The sequence below is a fragment of the Octopus bimaculoides genome, chromosome 4 (assembly GCF_046866305.1).
Source record: "Octopus bimaculoides isolate indiv1 chromosome 4, ASM4686630v1, whole genome shotgun sequence".
Classification (NCBI taxonomy): Eukaryota; Metazoa; Mollusca; class Cephalopoda; order Octopoda; family Octopodidae; genus Octopus; species Octopus bimaculoides.
Window position 1 is genome coordinate 67,397,631 of NC_142931.1, and position 10,000 is coordinate 67,407,630.

Genomic DNA, 10,000 nt, shown 5'->3' on the forward strand with positions numbered 1-10,000 from the left:
AGAACAGGCTTTGTATCAATAAGAATTAGCCATTGACTCAAGTTACATTAATGTTATCGTTGTTGTTTTTCACAGGTTTACCATGATTGAATGACTCTATGATCAAAGACTGTGACCATTCCATTTATAAACTTTGTGCAGGAAACCTAGAACCATACTGCGTAATAAGATGTCCTTCTTTAAGATGGCAGAGTTTGATTTGAGGAAAATTTGGTAGTTATTTCTTGCAAGCTAGGAAAGTATGGTAGACAGTAGTGGCATCTTCTTTGGTCTGTTTCCAGAGCCACAAATTCAGTGTGGAACTATATTCTGAATGGTGTATAAATTGTTTTACCAAACTTACTTAAGGCACAGTACTTATATATAGTCAAGTTTTCTCCATAAATTTCAAATCACACATGAACACACTTGTAAAGTGGTTGGCATTAGGAAGGGCGTCTAGCTGTAGAAACCAAGTCAAATCCAACTGGAATGTGGTGCAGCTCTCCAGCTTGTTAGCTCTGGTCAAATTGTCCAACCCATGTCAACATAGGAAATGGATGTTAAGCGATGATGATGATGATGATGATGATGATGAGGAGGAGGAGGAGGAGGAGGATGGTGATGATCATGACAACGACAATAATGATGAGGACATCAGTTCCAGTTCAAGCCGTTTTGTCACTTTAACTGGAATTTTTATGGAGGCAACAATGATTACCATAGCAACAACTACAACCATGCTAACAACAGCAACCTCACTGTAACCACAACAACCACTACAACAACCACTACAACAACTATCACAAGAACAATAATTGCAGTAACACCATCAACAACTACAGCAATACCAATCAAAATGACAACAACAACACCAAGTGGTGATAGCATCAGTAGGAGAGAGATGTGAATTTGCAGGGATCATAGTATATGGGATTCTGAAGTTTGAGTTTAATTGTTGAGAATGAGCGTGGTAGTAGTAGTAGTAGTAGTAGTAGTAGTAGTAGTAGTAGTAATGATAAAAGTGATGATCTTTGGAGTAGCAAGGATGATGAGGATAATGGTGAATACGATGATAGTGATGACGGTCATGCTAGTAGTGGTAATACTGATGATGATGATGATGATGTTCATTGTATTGGAGAGGTATTTGGGGAGTTTGGTGTTGAGTATCAAGCGTAGTGCCAGCAGTGGAAGCAGCAATAATGATGGTAATAGTGGTAGTGGTGGTAGTGGTAGTGGTGGTGGTGGTGGTGGTAGTGGTAGTAGTAGTAATGGTGGTGGTGGTGGTGGCGGCGGTGGTGATTTAAGCTGGCAATGGTGGTTATTCTTATGGAGATGGTGGTGGTTGTTGTGGTGGTGGTGGTGATGGCAGGGGTGATAGCAAAGGTATTGGATAAAGGCAGGAATGGTTTTGGTGATAGCAGTGGTAAAGATATTGATGATGGTGGTGGTGGTGGTGGTGGTGGTGGTGTAATAGTGATCATGATGGTGGTAACAATTAAGGAGGAATTAGTTACGATGATGACGGCAATGACAATGATGATGATAATGATGATGATGATGATGATGCTGGTTGTGATGATTCGATGACGACGATGATGACGGTAGGTTCAGCATTGTGCATCCCTTGCCTGAAAGCTTACTGATGGGCATTAAACAGGTTATGCATCTCAAGGGGATTGACAATAGCTCTGATTTCATCATCTTTCCCTATATGGCTTTGTAAATCGAGTAAGAGGAACCAGGCGACAATTTTAATTTTATTTATTTCATTTTTTTTATTTCACCGGGGAGGTAGTTTTGGGTGGTGGAAGCAATGTTTGAGGCTTTGTAGGTATTATGTTATCTCTCTCTTTATTAAATATTTATTTCTATTGCAATGATGCAAATTATGCTATTTGATAAAGGCCCATCTGCTTAGGGAATATATACATAACACACACACACACACACACACACAACCATTCACACATGCATGCATGTGAGCACACACATTTAAGCACATGCTTACAAAGATACATCTGTCTCTCTACCTCTCTCTCTCTCTTTTTATATACATACATACATACATACATATATATATATATATATATATATATATATACATATACACATACATGCATACATGTGTACATTAACATAGTTTCATACATGTATGCCTACATTCATAAGCACACACATGTGCTTATATATGTATGTATACATGTGTATATATATGTATGTATATGTGTGCGTATATGTATATATATATATATATATATATATACACATATATATATATATATGTGTGTGTGTGTATATGTATATGTGTGTGTACATGTATGTTTACGTGTGCATGTGTGTATAAATGTATGTGTGTGTGTATATATGTATATGTATGTATGCATATGTGTGTGCGTGGGTGTGTTTATATGTGTGTGTGTGAATGTGTGAACAACCTCATAAGAGTTTGATTGTATGCATCAAGTGACCAGAACTGTGCTTATTCCATAACAATGACAAGTAACTCTCAAATGACTCAGTCTGCTATCTGTAAATAGGTGCCACATTTTAGAAACAACTCTCTACTGTAAACTGCAATAACAATGTTATCGTGACATTTATTTGCGAGCATTGTTTGAGCTCCATTCATGTTTGGGAGCCAAGAGAAAGCAATTTGAAAGATAAGAGTCATTTGTATTTAATCACAGACCTGAATTGGTTAGTCTTCCTGGTTCTTCTTGATCCACCATGCAGTTTGGATAAGGACCTTATTTTTCTTTATGAGTTGTTACCCTTGTTGTTACTGTTGTTGTTGTTGCTGCTGTTGTTTAACCCTTGGTCGACTCTAATCAAGCAGAAAATAGACCTATGCAAAGGCAATGTAGCCATGATCATCCTATATTTTTAGACATAATAAGGATTGTAATATCTAATGTGCCTTTTATTTTTTACATTTAAGACACTTGAGTGTGATTTGAGGGAAACTTAGCTGCTATTTTTAGCGGTTCATTTAACTATATAGAGGCTTTCTTATACAGTTTCTTATTTGCCATCTTTTTTATTTCTGTCTTTCAAGACTTCATTGTTTTATTTTTTTGCTGATTCAAGTTTTCTATGTTCTATGGTTTTTATCCCTAAGGGTCATCATGTTTTACGTTTGTAAATCCTGTCAGAATGGTATATTGTCCATTGTTAAACACTGGCTAGATTATTGGCTGAGGACATTGACATTACTGCCCCAGAACCTAACCCAAAGACACCAAGAACCATGGAATGCAGTGAAGTGAAATAAGCATGGGCCCAGAAGCCGGGTGTGCAGGGGTTACAATTGCATCCCCTAGAATTTTTGTGGGGGTGCAATATCAAAATTTGAACCCCTGCTAGCTTTTCTCGTGTTTAGAAAACAGTGAATAAAAAGTGATCAGTAAAATGTAGCTCAAAGTTAGGTTCCTTTACAAAGAACAAGGAACAAAACTAAAAAAAAAAAAAAACACAAGACCTTCTTTCTAAAAATTTTGAACCTGGGTTTACACTCCCTAAGCAAATTTCATTCCTGAGTCAGTGGAAATAAGTGCTAAGATATTGGTTTCTTAATGACTCTTACACAGTAGAATAACTACCTGACTCAAATGTAAGTACTAGGGTCAATATGTTCAACTAAATCCTTAAAGGTGGTGTACCAGCATGGCCAGAATCCAATGACTGAAACAGGTAAAAAAAAAGATAAAGAAATTTTGGTCTCTAGATAATCCTTTCTACTACAGGCACAAGGACTTAAATTTTGGGGGAGGAGGGGCAGTCGATTATATTGAATCCAGTATGCAACTGGTACTTAATCTATTGACCTTGAAAGGATGAAAGTCAAAGTCGACCTCAGCGGAATTTAAACTCAGAATATAGTGGCATACAAAATATTGCTAAGCATTTTGCCTGACATGCTAATGATTCTGCCAGCTTGCTGCTTTTGGTCTCTAGATTATGATTCTTATGATGTTCAACTCACTAAGGGAGCCTATTTGTAGTTGCTTGACCTAACCTGAATAGCTGCAAAATTTCATTCAATTCACACCCTACTGCTTTTGTAAAAAAGGCAGGATGCATTGGATAATGTAGAATTAGATATACTCATCATCATCATCATCATCATCATTATTTAACATCTATTTTCCATGCTGGCATGGTTTGTACAGTTTGATAGGAGTTGGTCAGCTGGAGAGCTTCCAGGGCTCCATGTTTGCTTTGGTATTATTTCTACGGCTAGATGCCCTTCCTAATGCCAATCACTTTACAGAGTGTACCTGGGTGCTTTTACACAGCACTAGCATGGCTGCTTTTTATGTGGCACCTTTATGGCTGCTTATTAAGTGACACTGGGACAGGTGCTTTTTAATATGTGACACTGGCACCTATGAGCCTGCAAGATTAGGAATGCTCAGCTGAAAGGGGATACTGGTGATATGCCTGTATGCAAGGATAACCACTTATTTACTTAGCTTGATGTGACATGTCTGTACTATATCCCAATGTGTCTGTGGAGGCGCAATGGCCCAGTGGTTAGAGCAGCGGACTCATGGTCATAGGATCACGGTTTCGATTCCCGGACCGGGCGTTGTGAGTGTTTATTGAGCGAAAACACCTAAAGGTTCATGACGCTCTGGCAGGGGATGGTGGCAAACCCTGCTGAACTCTTTCACCACAACTTTCTCTCACTCTTATTTCCTGTTTCTGTTGTGCCTTTAATTCAAAGGGTCAGCCTTGTCACACTGTGTCCTGCTGAATATCCCTGAGAACTACGTTAAGGGTACACATGTCTGTGGAGTGCTCAGCCACTTGCACGTTAATTTCACGAGCAGGCTGTTCCGTTGATTGGATCAACTGGAACCCTCGATGTCGTAAGCGACGGAGTGCCAACAACAAATCCCAATATGTCTATACTATATCTGAGTGATAAAAGTTGGGATGATCATGGCTGGAATGCCGTAGGTCATATGTCTAAATGGTCTGGGTTGAACTGGTGCAAAAGAATTACAACGGCAATAACAACTACAGCATTCTATGAAAGAGAGAAACATGAGAGTGGTTCATCATGACCTCCTCCAGATAGACATGAAATATAAAATTCTGAGAGAGGAGAGTAAGAGTTAATGGATGTTTCAATGTTCATAGCTTACCCCCAAAGGTATTAAGCAAATCTATCTGACACTAACACCACGATGGATTCAGACAGGAAATTGAAACTTTATCATCATCTGGAAGAAAGGAAAAAAGAAGCCACACAGACACACTCAGATGAACGGGAAAACACACACCCACATTGTGTGCATGTACGCACACAGTATGTATATGTTGCTTTGAGGTAAAATCATGCCGATTTCCTTTATATTGTGCATCAGAAGTTAACTCCTTATGATTATTCTTCCACTGTGTAGACATAAGCTGTAGCCACAAATAATTCAAAATTCATATGAACATTTTTAAAAATACATTTCTTAAACTAATTATCATGTACCCTGTGGTGAGCGTATGCATGTGTGAGTGTTTGTGAACATACACATACACACACACACTCTCTCTCTCTGTTCCTATCAAATATATAATACATAGGTATATGTGTGTCTATAATTATATATATATATATATATATATATATATATATACATGTGTGTGTGTGTGTGTGTGTGTGTGTGTGTGCATGTGTGTGCGTGTCTGCACACACAGAGATACACACGCACACACACACACAGACACACATTCACATGCACACACACACATGTACTCACATTCATACCCAGGTATGGAAAGAAATAATGACAGACAGTCAGATAGACAGATACATAGATACGTTATATTAGGAGAAAATAACAAATTTCCTAAGGGTAAAAAAAATTAAAATAAATAAATAAATATAATAACATAATACAAAAAGAGAAAAGAAAGGAAAATAGAAAATATTAATGAATTTAAAAAGAAACAAAGAAATATATATAAATGAAGAGATAACAAAAGAAAATTTTAATAATAATTGAAAATAAATCAGTGAAAAATAGCGAAAGGAGGAAGTGAAGTATTGGAAGAAGAGTTATAAAGATGAGAAAATAAGCTATTATCACCTAATTATGCTGAGGTGCTGAGTTACAGGTGATATATATATATCCAGTTTCATTACTTTATTTATTTGTGAAATACTTAGGAAGAATTTCATTCATTGTGGGAGAGAAAAATGTTTGAGTTAAAGCCGGCAACAGTTGTTTCCCTTGCATTCTTCATCACAGCTTTACTTGCATGGTGGAAACGAAAAGAAGAAACAGGCATGACACTTTTCATTAAAATCTATATGTGCTTGTTGCATCGCACAGTAAATTTACCTAATAAAAATCTCCTCTTATTAAATCCATTCAGCTTGACATCGCGACAGAATCATATCTCTAAACAGCTTCAGCATTTAATAAAATGTGACTCATTTGTTAAACTATTAAACATTGCATATCATAGCTCCAATTTCAAGCTCTACCTGGATCTATTTACACTTTTCATCCACTTGGGAAACAATACAGAAAAATCTAACAAAAGCTATAATATAATACTGAGTTAAGCAATCAAATTCATGAGATATGAACGAAGCACTTCCTAACCCTACCTTGAATTCCCTACGTCTATTTTCTAACTGACCCTTTTTTATTTTGCATTGTATTATTTATTTATAAGGTGGTGAGATGGCAGAATCATTAACATAGCAGGAAAAATGCTTAATTGCATTTCGTCATTTTTTACATTGTAATTCAAATTCTGCCAAGGTCAACATTGTCACTCATCATTTTGGGGTTTATAAAAGATGTACCAGTCAACTACTGGGGGAGGGTTGATTTAATCAATGTACCCCTAACCCAAAATTTCAAGTTTTGTACCTATAATAGGAAGAATTATATTATTTATTTTTTAACATTTTACCCTTAGTTGAAATGAGATTCAACTATAGCTATCTCTCTTGAGGAATGCTATAGGAATTCTATAACAGGATTGATAGGAAGCCAGTGAACTGGCAAAATCGATAAGGCATCAGAGAAAATAGCTTGTGGTACCTAGTTATGGCCCTTTATATTCTCAGTTCAAATTCCATCAAAGCCACATTTACCATTCTTCCAACTGATGCTGATTAAATAAAGTAAGTCAATTGATTTATTATAACCACTCATGTATAAGTTACACTTTTTTTATCTTTGGTTCTGACTGGGAAAGCTTTGTGGATCATTCTATATATGTGTGAGTGTGTGTGTGTGTGTGCATGTTTTCGTGTCTGTGTTTGTCCGCCCACCATCGCTTGGCAACTGATGTTGATGTGTTTACGTCCATGTAACCCTAGCAGTTCAGCAAAAGAGACCGATAGAATAAGTGCTAGGCTTACAAAGAATAAGTCCTGGGGTTGATTTGTTTGACTAAAGGTGGTACTCCAGCATGACCACAGTCAAATGACTGAAACAAATAAAATAATAAAACAGTATATATATATGTGTGTAGGATGCGATGGGTAAATTGTCGCCATTTTATATTTTCTATTTTGTGTATGCACATTGTTTGCATTTGATTTTGCCGATTACACAGTGTAGTAGGGTCAGTTGGGCACCACCTGTGAGAAAAAACAGCACAAAGACACAATTTACTCTTTAGTATTTCAAGATATTTTTATGTAATTTTGGTAAATATATCTGTTAAAATGAGATGTCCGTGTTACTTCTATTTTTGCGTAATTTAGACAACAGTTTATTCACCACACCCTGCATATATATATATATATATATATATATATATATATATACATATATTATGAATATTGCAATATATAAGTATTATCTATATTATAATCTATATAATACTATATTATATATAATCTATATTATATCTATATAATGGCAGCATGGTAAGAAGCATGGTTTTGGGTTCAGTCCCACTGTGTGGCGCCTTGGGCAAGTGTATTCTACTGTAGCCCCAGGCCCACCAAGTGGATGTGTCAGATGGAAACTGAAAGAACGATGTCATATATATGTGTGTGTATGTGTGTGTGTGTGTGTGTGTGTGTGTGTGTGTGTGTGTGTGTGTGTGTGTGTGTGTATATACCTCTAGTGTCTGTGTTGGTTGCTCACCACCATTTAACCAGTATTGGTGTGTTTATGTCACTATACCTAATTGGTTTGGCAAAAGAGACGAATAGAACAAGAACTAGGCTTTAGAAGATAAAACAAGTACTAGGGTCTATTCATTTGACTAAAATTCATCAAGGTGAATTCCACCATTCCAACTATGGAATTCTCAGTCTAATGACTGAAACAAGTAGAAGATAATATGAGGAATGCACCTAGACTATGGGCTTGCATCTAGAAAGTTACCTTCTGAGGCACAAGTCTGGGCAAGGTTGTTTATGGAAGGCCAGCAGTCGCCCATGCATACCAGCCTCCCCTCTCCACACCACTGATGTTATCCAAGACGACCAATTTGTTAATAATAAACAATTATTAACTTCCTTATCTCCATTTTCTTTTCTCCTTTTAAATGGATATAAACTATATACTTAATATGTACCTATTTTTTTAAGGGAATTTCATTCCCCCAAAATATTAGTTATTGAACCTTGGATGCCACCATTCCTTCGTGAGGTCACATATCCTCTAATCAAATATATATATATATTTATATATATATATATGCAAGTAAGGACATAAATGCAAAACAAAGTGGTAAAAAATAGTACACAAATACCAAAGGTAGAGTCATATGTTTTTATTACAGTTGTAAAGTTATCACAAAACTGTTACAGTCAGTTGTAATGAATAGTATTCATCAAAACTGTCTGAATGGTCACATGAAACTCTGAGTAACAGTTTTGGGATAATTTTGAAGCTTTAATATGTATATACATATATGGACCAGGTGGTGTCTTGTGTTCTTGAGCAAAATATTTCATCTCATTGGTTTGTGATCACTTTGAACTGACATGTGGTACACTATGCACCTGTTCAAGCAATGTCAATTTAATGAAGGGAGTGCGATAATGTACAGCAATAACATTTGATCACTATAAACAAATTTTTAAAAAATCATTTGTGTAGGTCGTGTCGCAAGAAATTGCAGAACTGACTTTCTTGAACTAAGAGAGACGACCATCATATATATATACACGTGGACATTGACACATACACACGTATGCATATATACATACATATATGCATGTAAAATAAGAAAGAAAAATTTTTAAAAAACTGCATTTGAGGACTAAATCATGAATGGACATATGTAACTTACGGGCGGGAACTTTGCAGAACAATGGCACTAGATTATTGAAAAAAAATCGGGTTACACATCCCACCAGGTATTTCATGTATTCATGTATGCTTCATGAGCTTACGACTTTTGGCACGTGTGCAAGCGTATAAACACTACTGACGTCTTTGAAAGCACTTGGAACTAAGTCAAAACGACAACAATGAAAGCATCTGGGGAGAGGGCGGCAAACAAACGAATAGATATGAAAGAAAAAGACACAAATAAGCAGGATTTTCATAAATAATTCTTTATAATATAATAAGGAAAGAGAAGCAAAACATAAATTTCCTCCCTACTTTTATTTATTTATTTATGTATTTATTTATCTATATTCTGTAGGGGGTGAATATGTGTGGTAGCGGGTAGAGAGAGAGAGAGAGAGAGAGAGAGAGAGAGAGAGAGAGAGAGAGAGAGAGAGTAAGCTTTCATGTAAAGTGCACATTTCATGAATGAGATTTTTTCCTTAGTCTTCTTTTTTTTTTTTTGTCTTTTCATGTTGTCATATTCACATGGTGGGTGTTTTAATCGATGAAGACCAGATATGGGTACTATTAGAATTTTATTATGAATGAGTAAAGTCAGGAAAACATAGGTAAGCTGTCGCAAAACCATTAAAGTTGATATCACAATATACAAAAGAAAACAATAACAAGAAAAATATTCAAAGCATAATATGGAGGGAGTAAACATTAAAATGACATTACATTAGTTTTTGGTTGTC

At 36.1% G+C, this 10,000-nt stretch overlaps 1 long non-coding RNA gene across 1 annotated transcript in view; it reads left to right on the forward strand.

Moving 5' to 3' along the window:
• The first annotated feature begins 5,013 nt into the window (after positions 1 to 5,013).
• The window catches only part of LOC106884057 (uncharacterized), a 31,155-nt gene continuing 26,168 nt past the window's right edge, over positions 5,014 to 10,000 (forward strand). The window contains exon 1 of the long non-coding RNA XR_001411193.3: positions 5,014 to 5,320. This is a non-coding gene — a long non-coding RNA (uncharacterized LOC106884057). The remainder of the gene's footprint in view (positions 5,321 to 10,000) is intronic.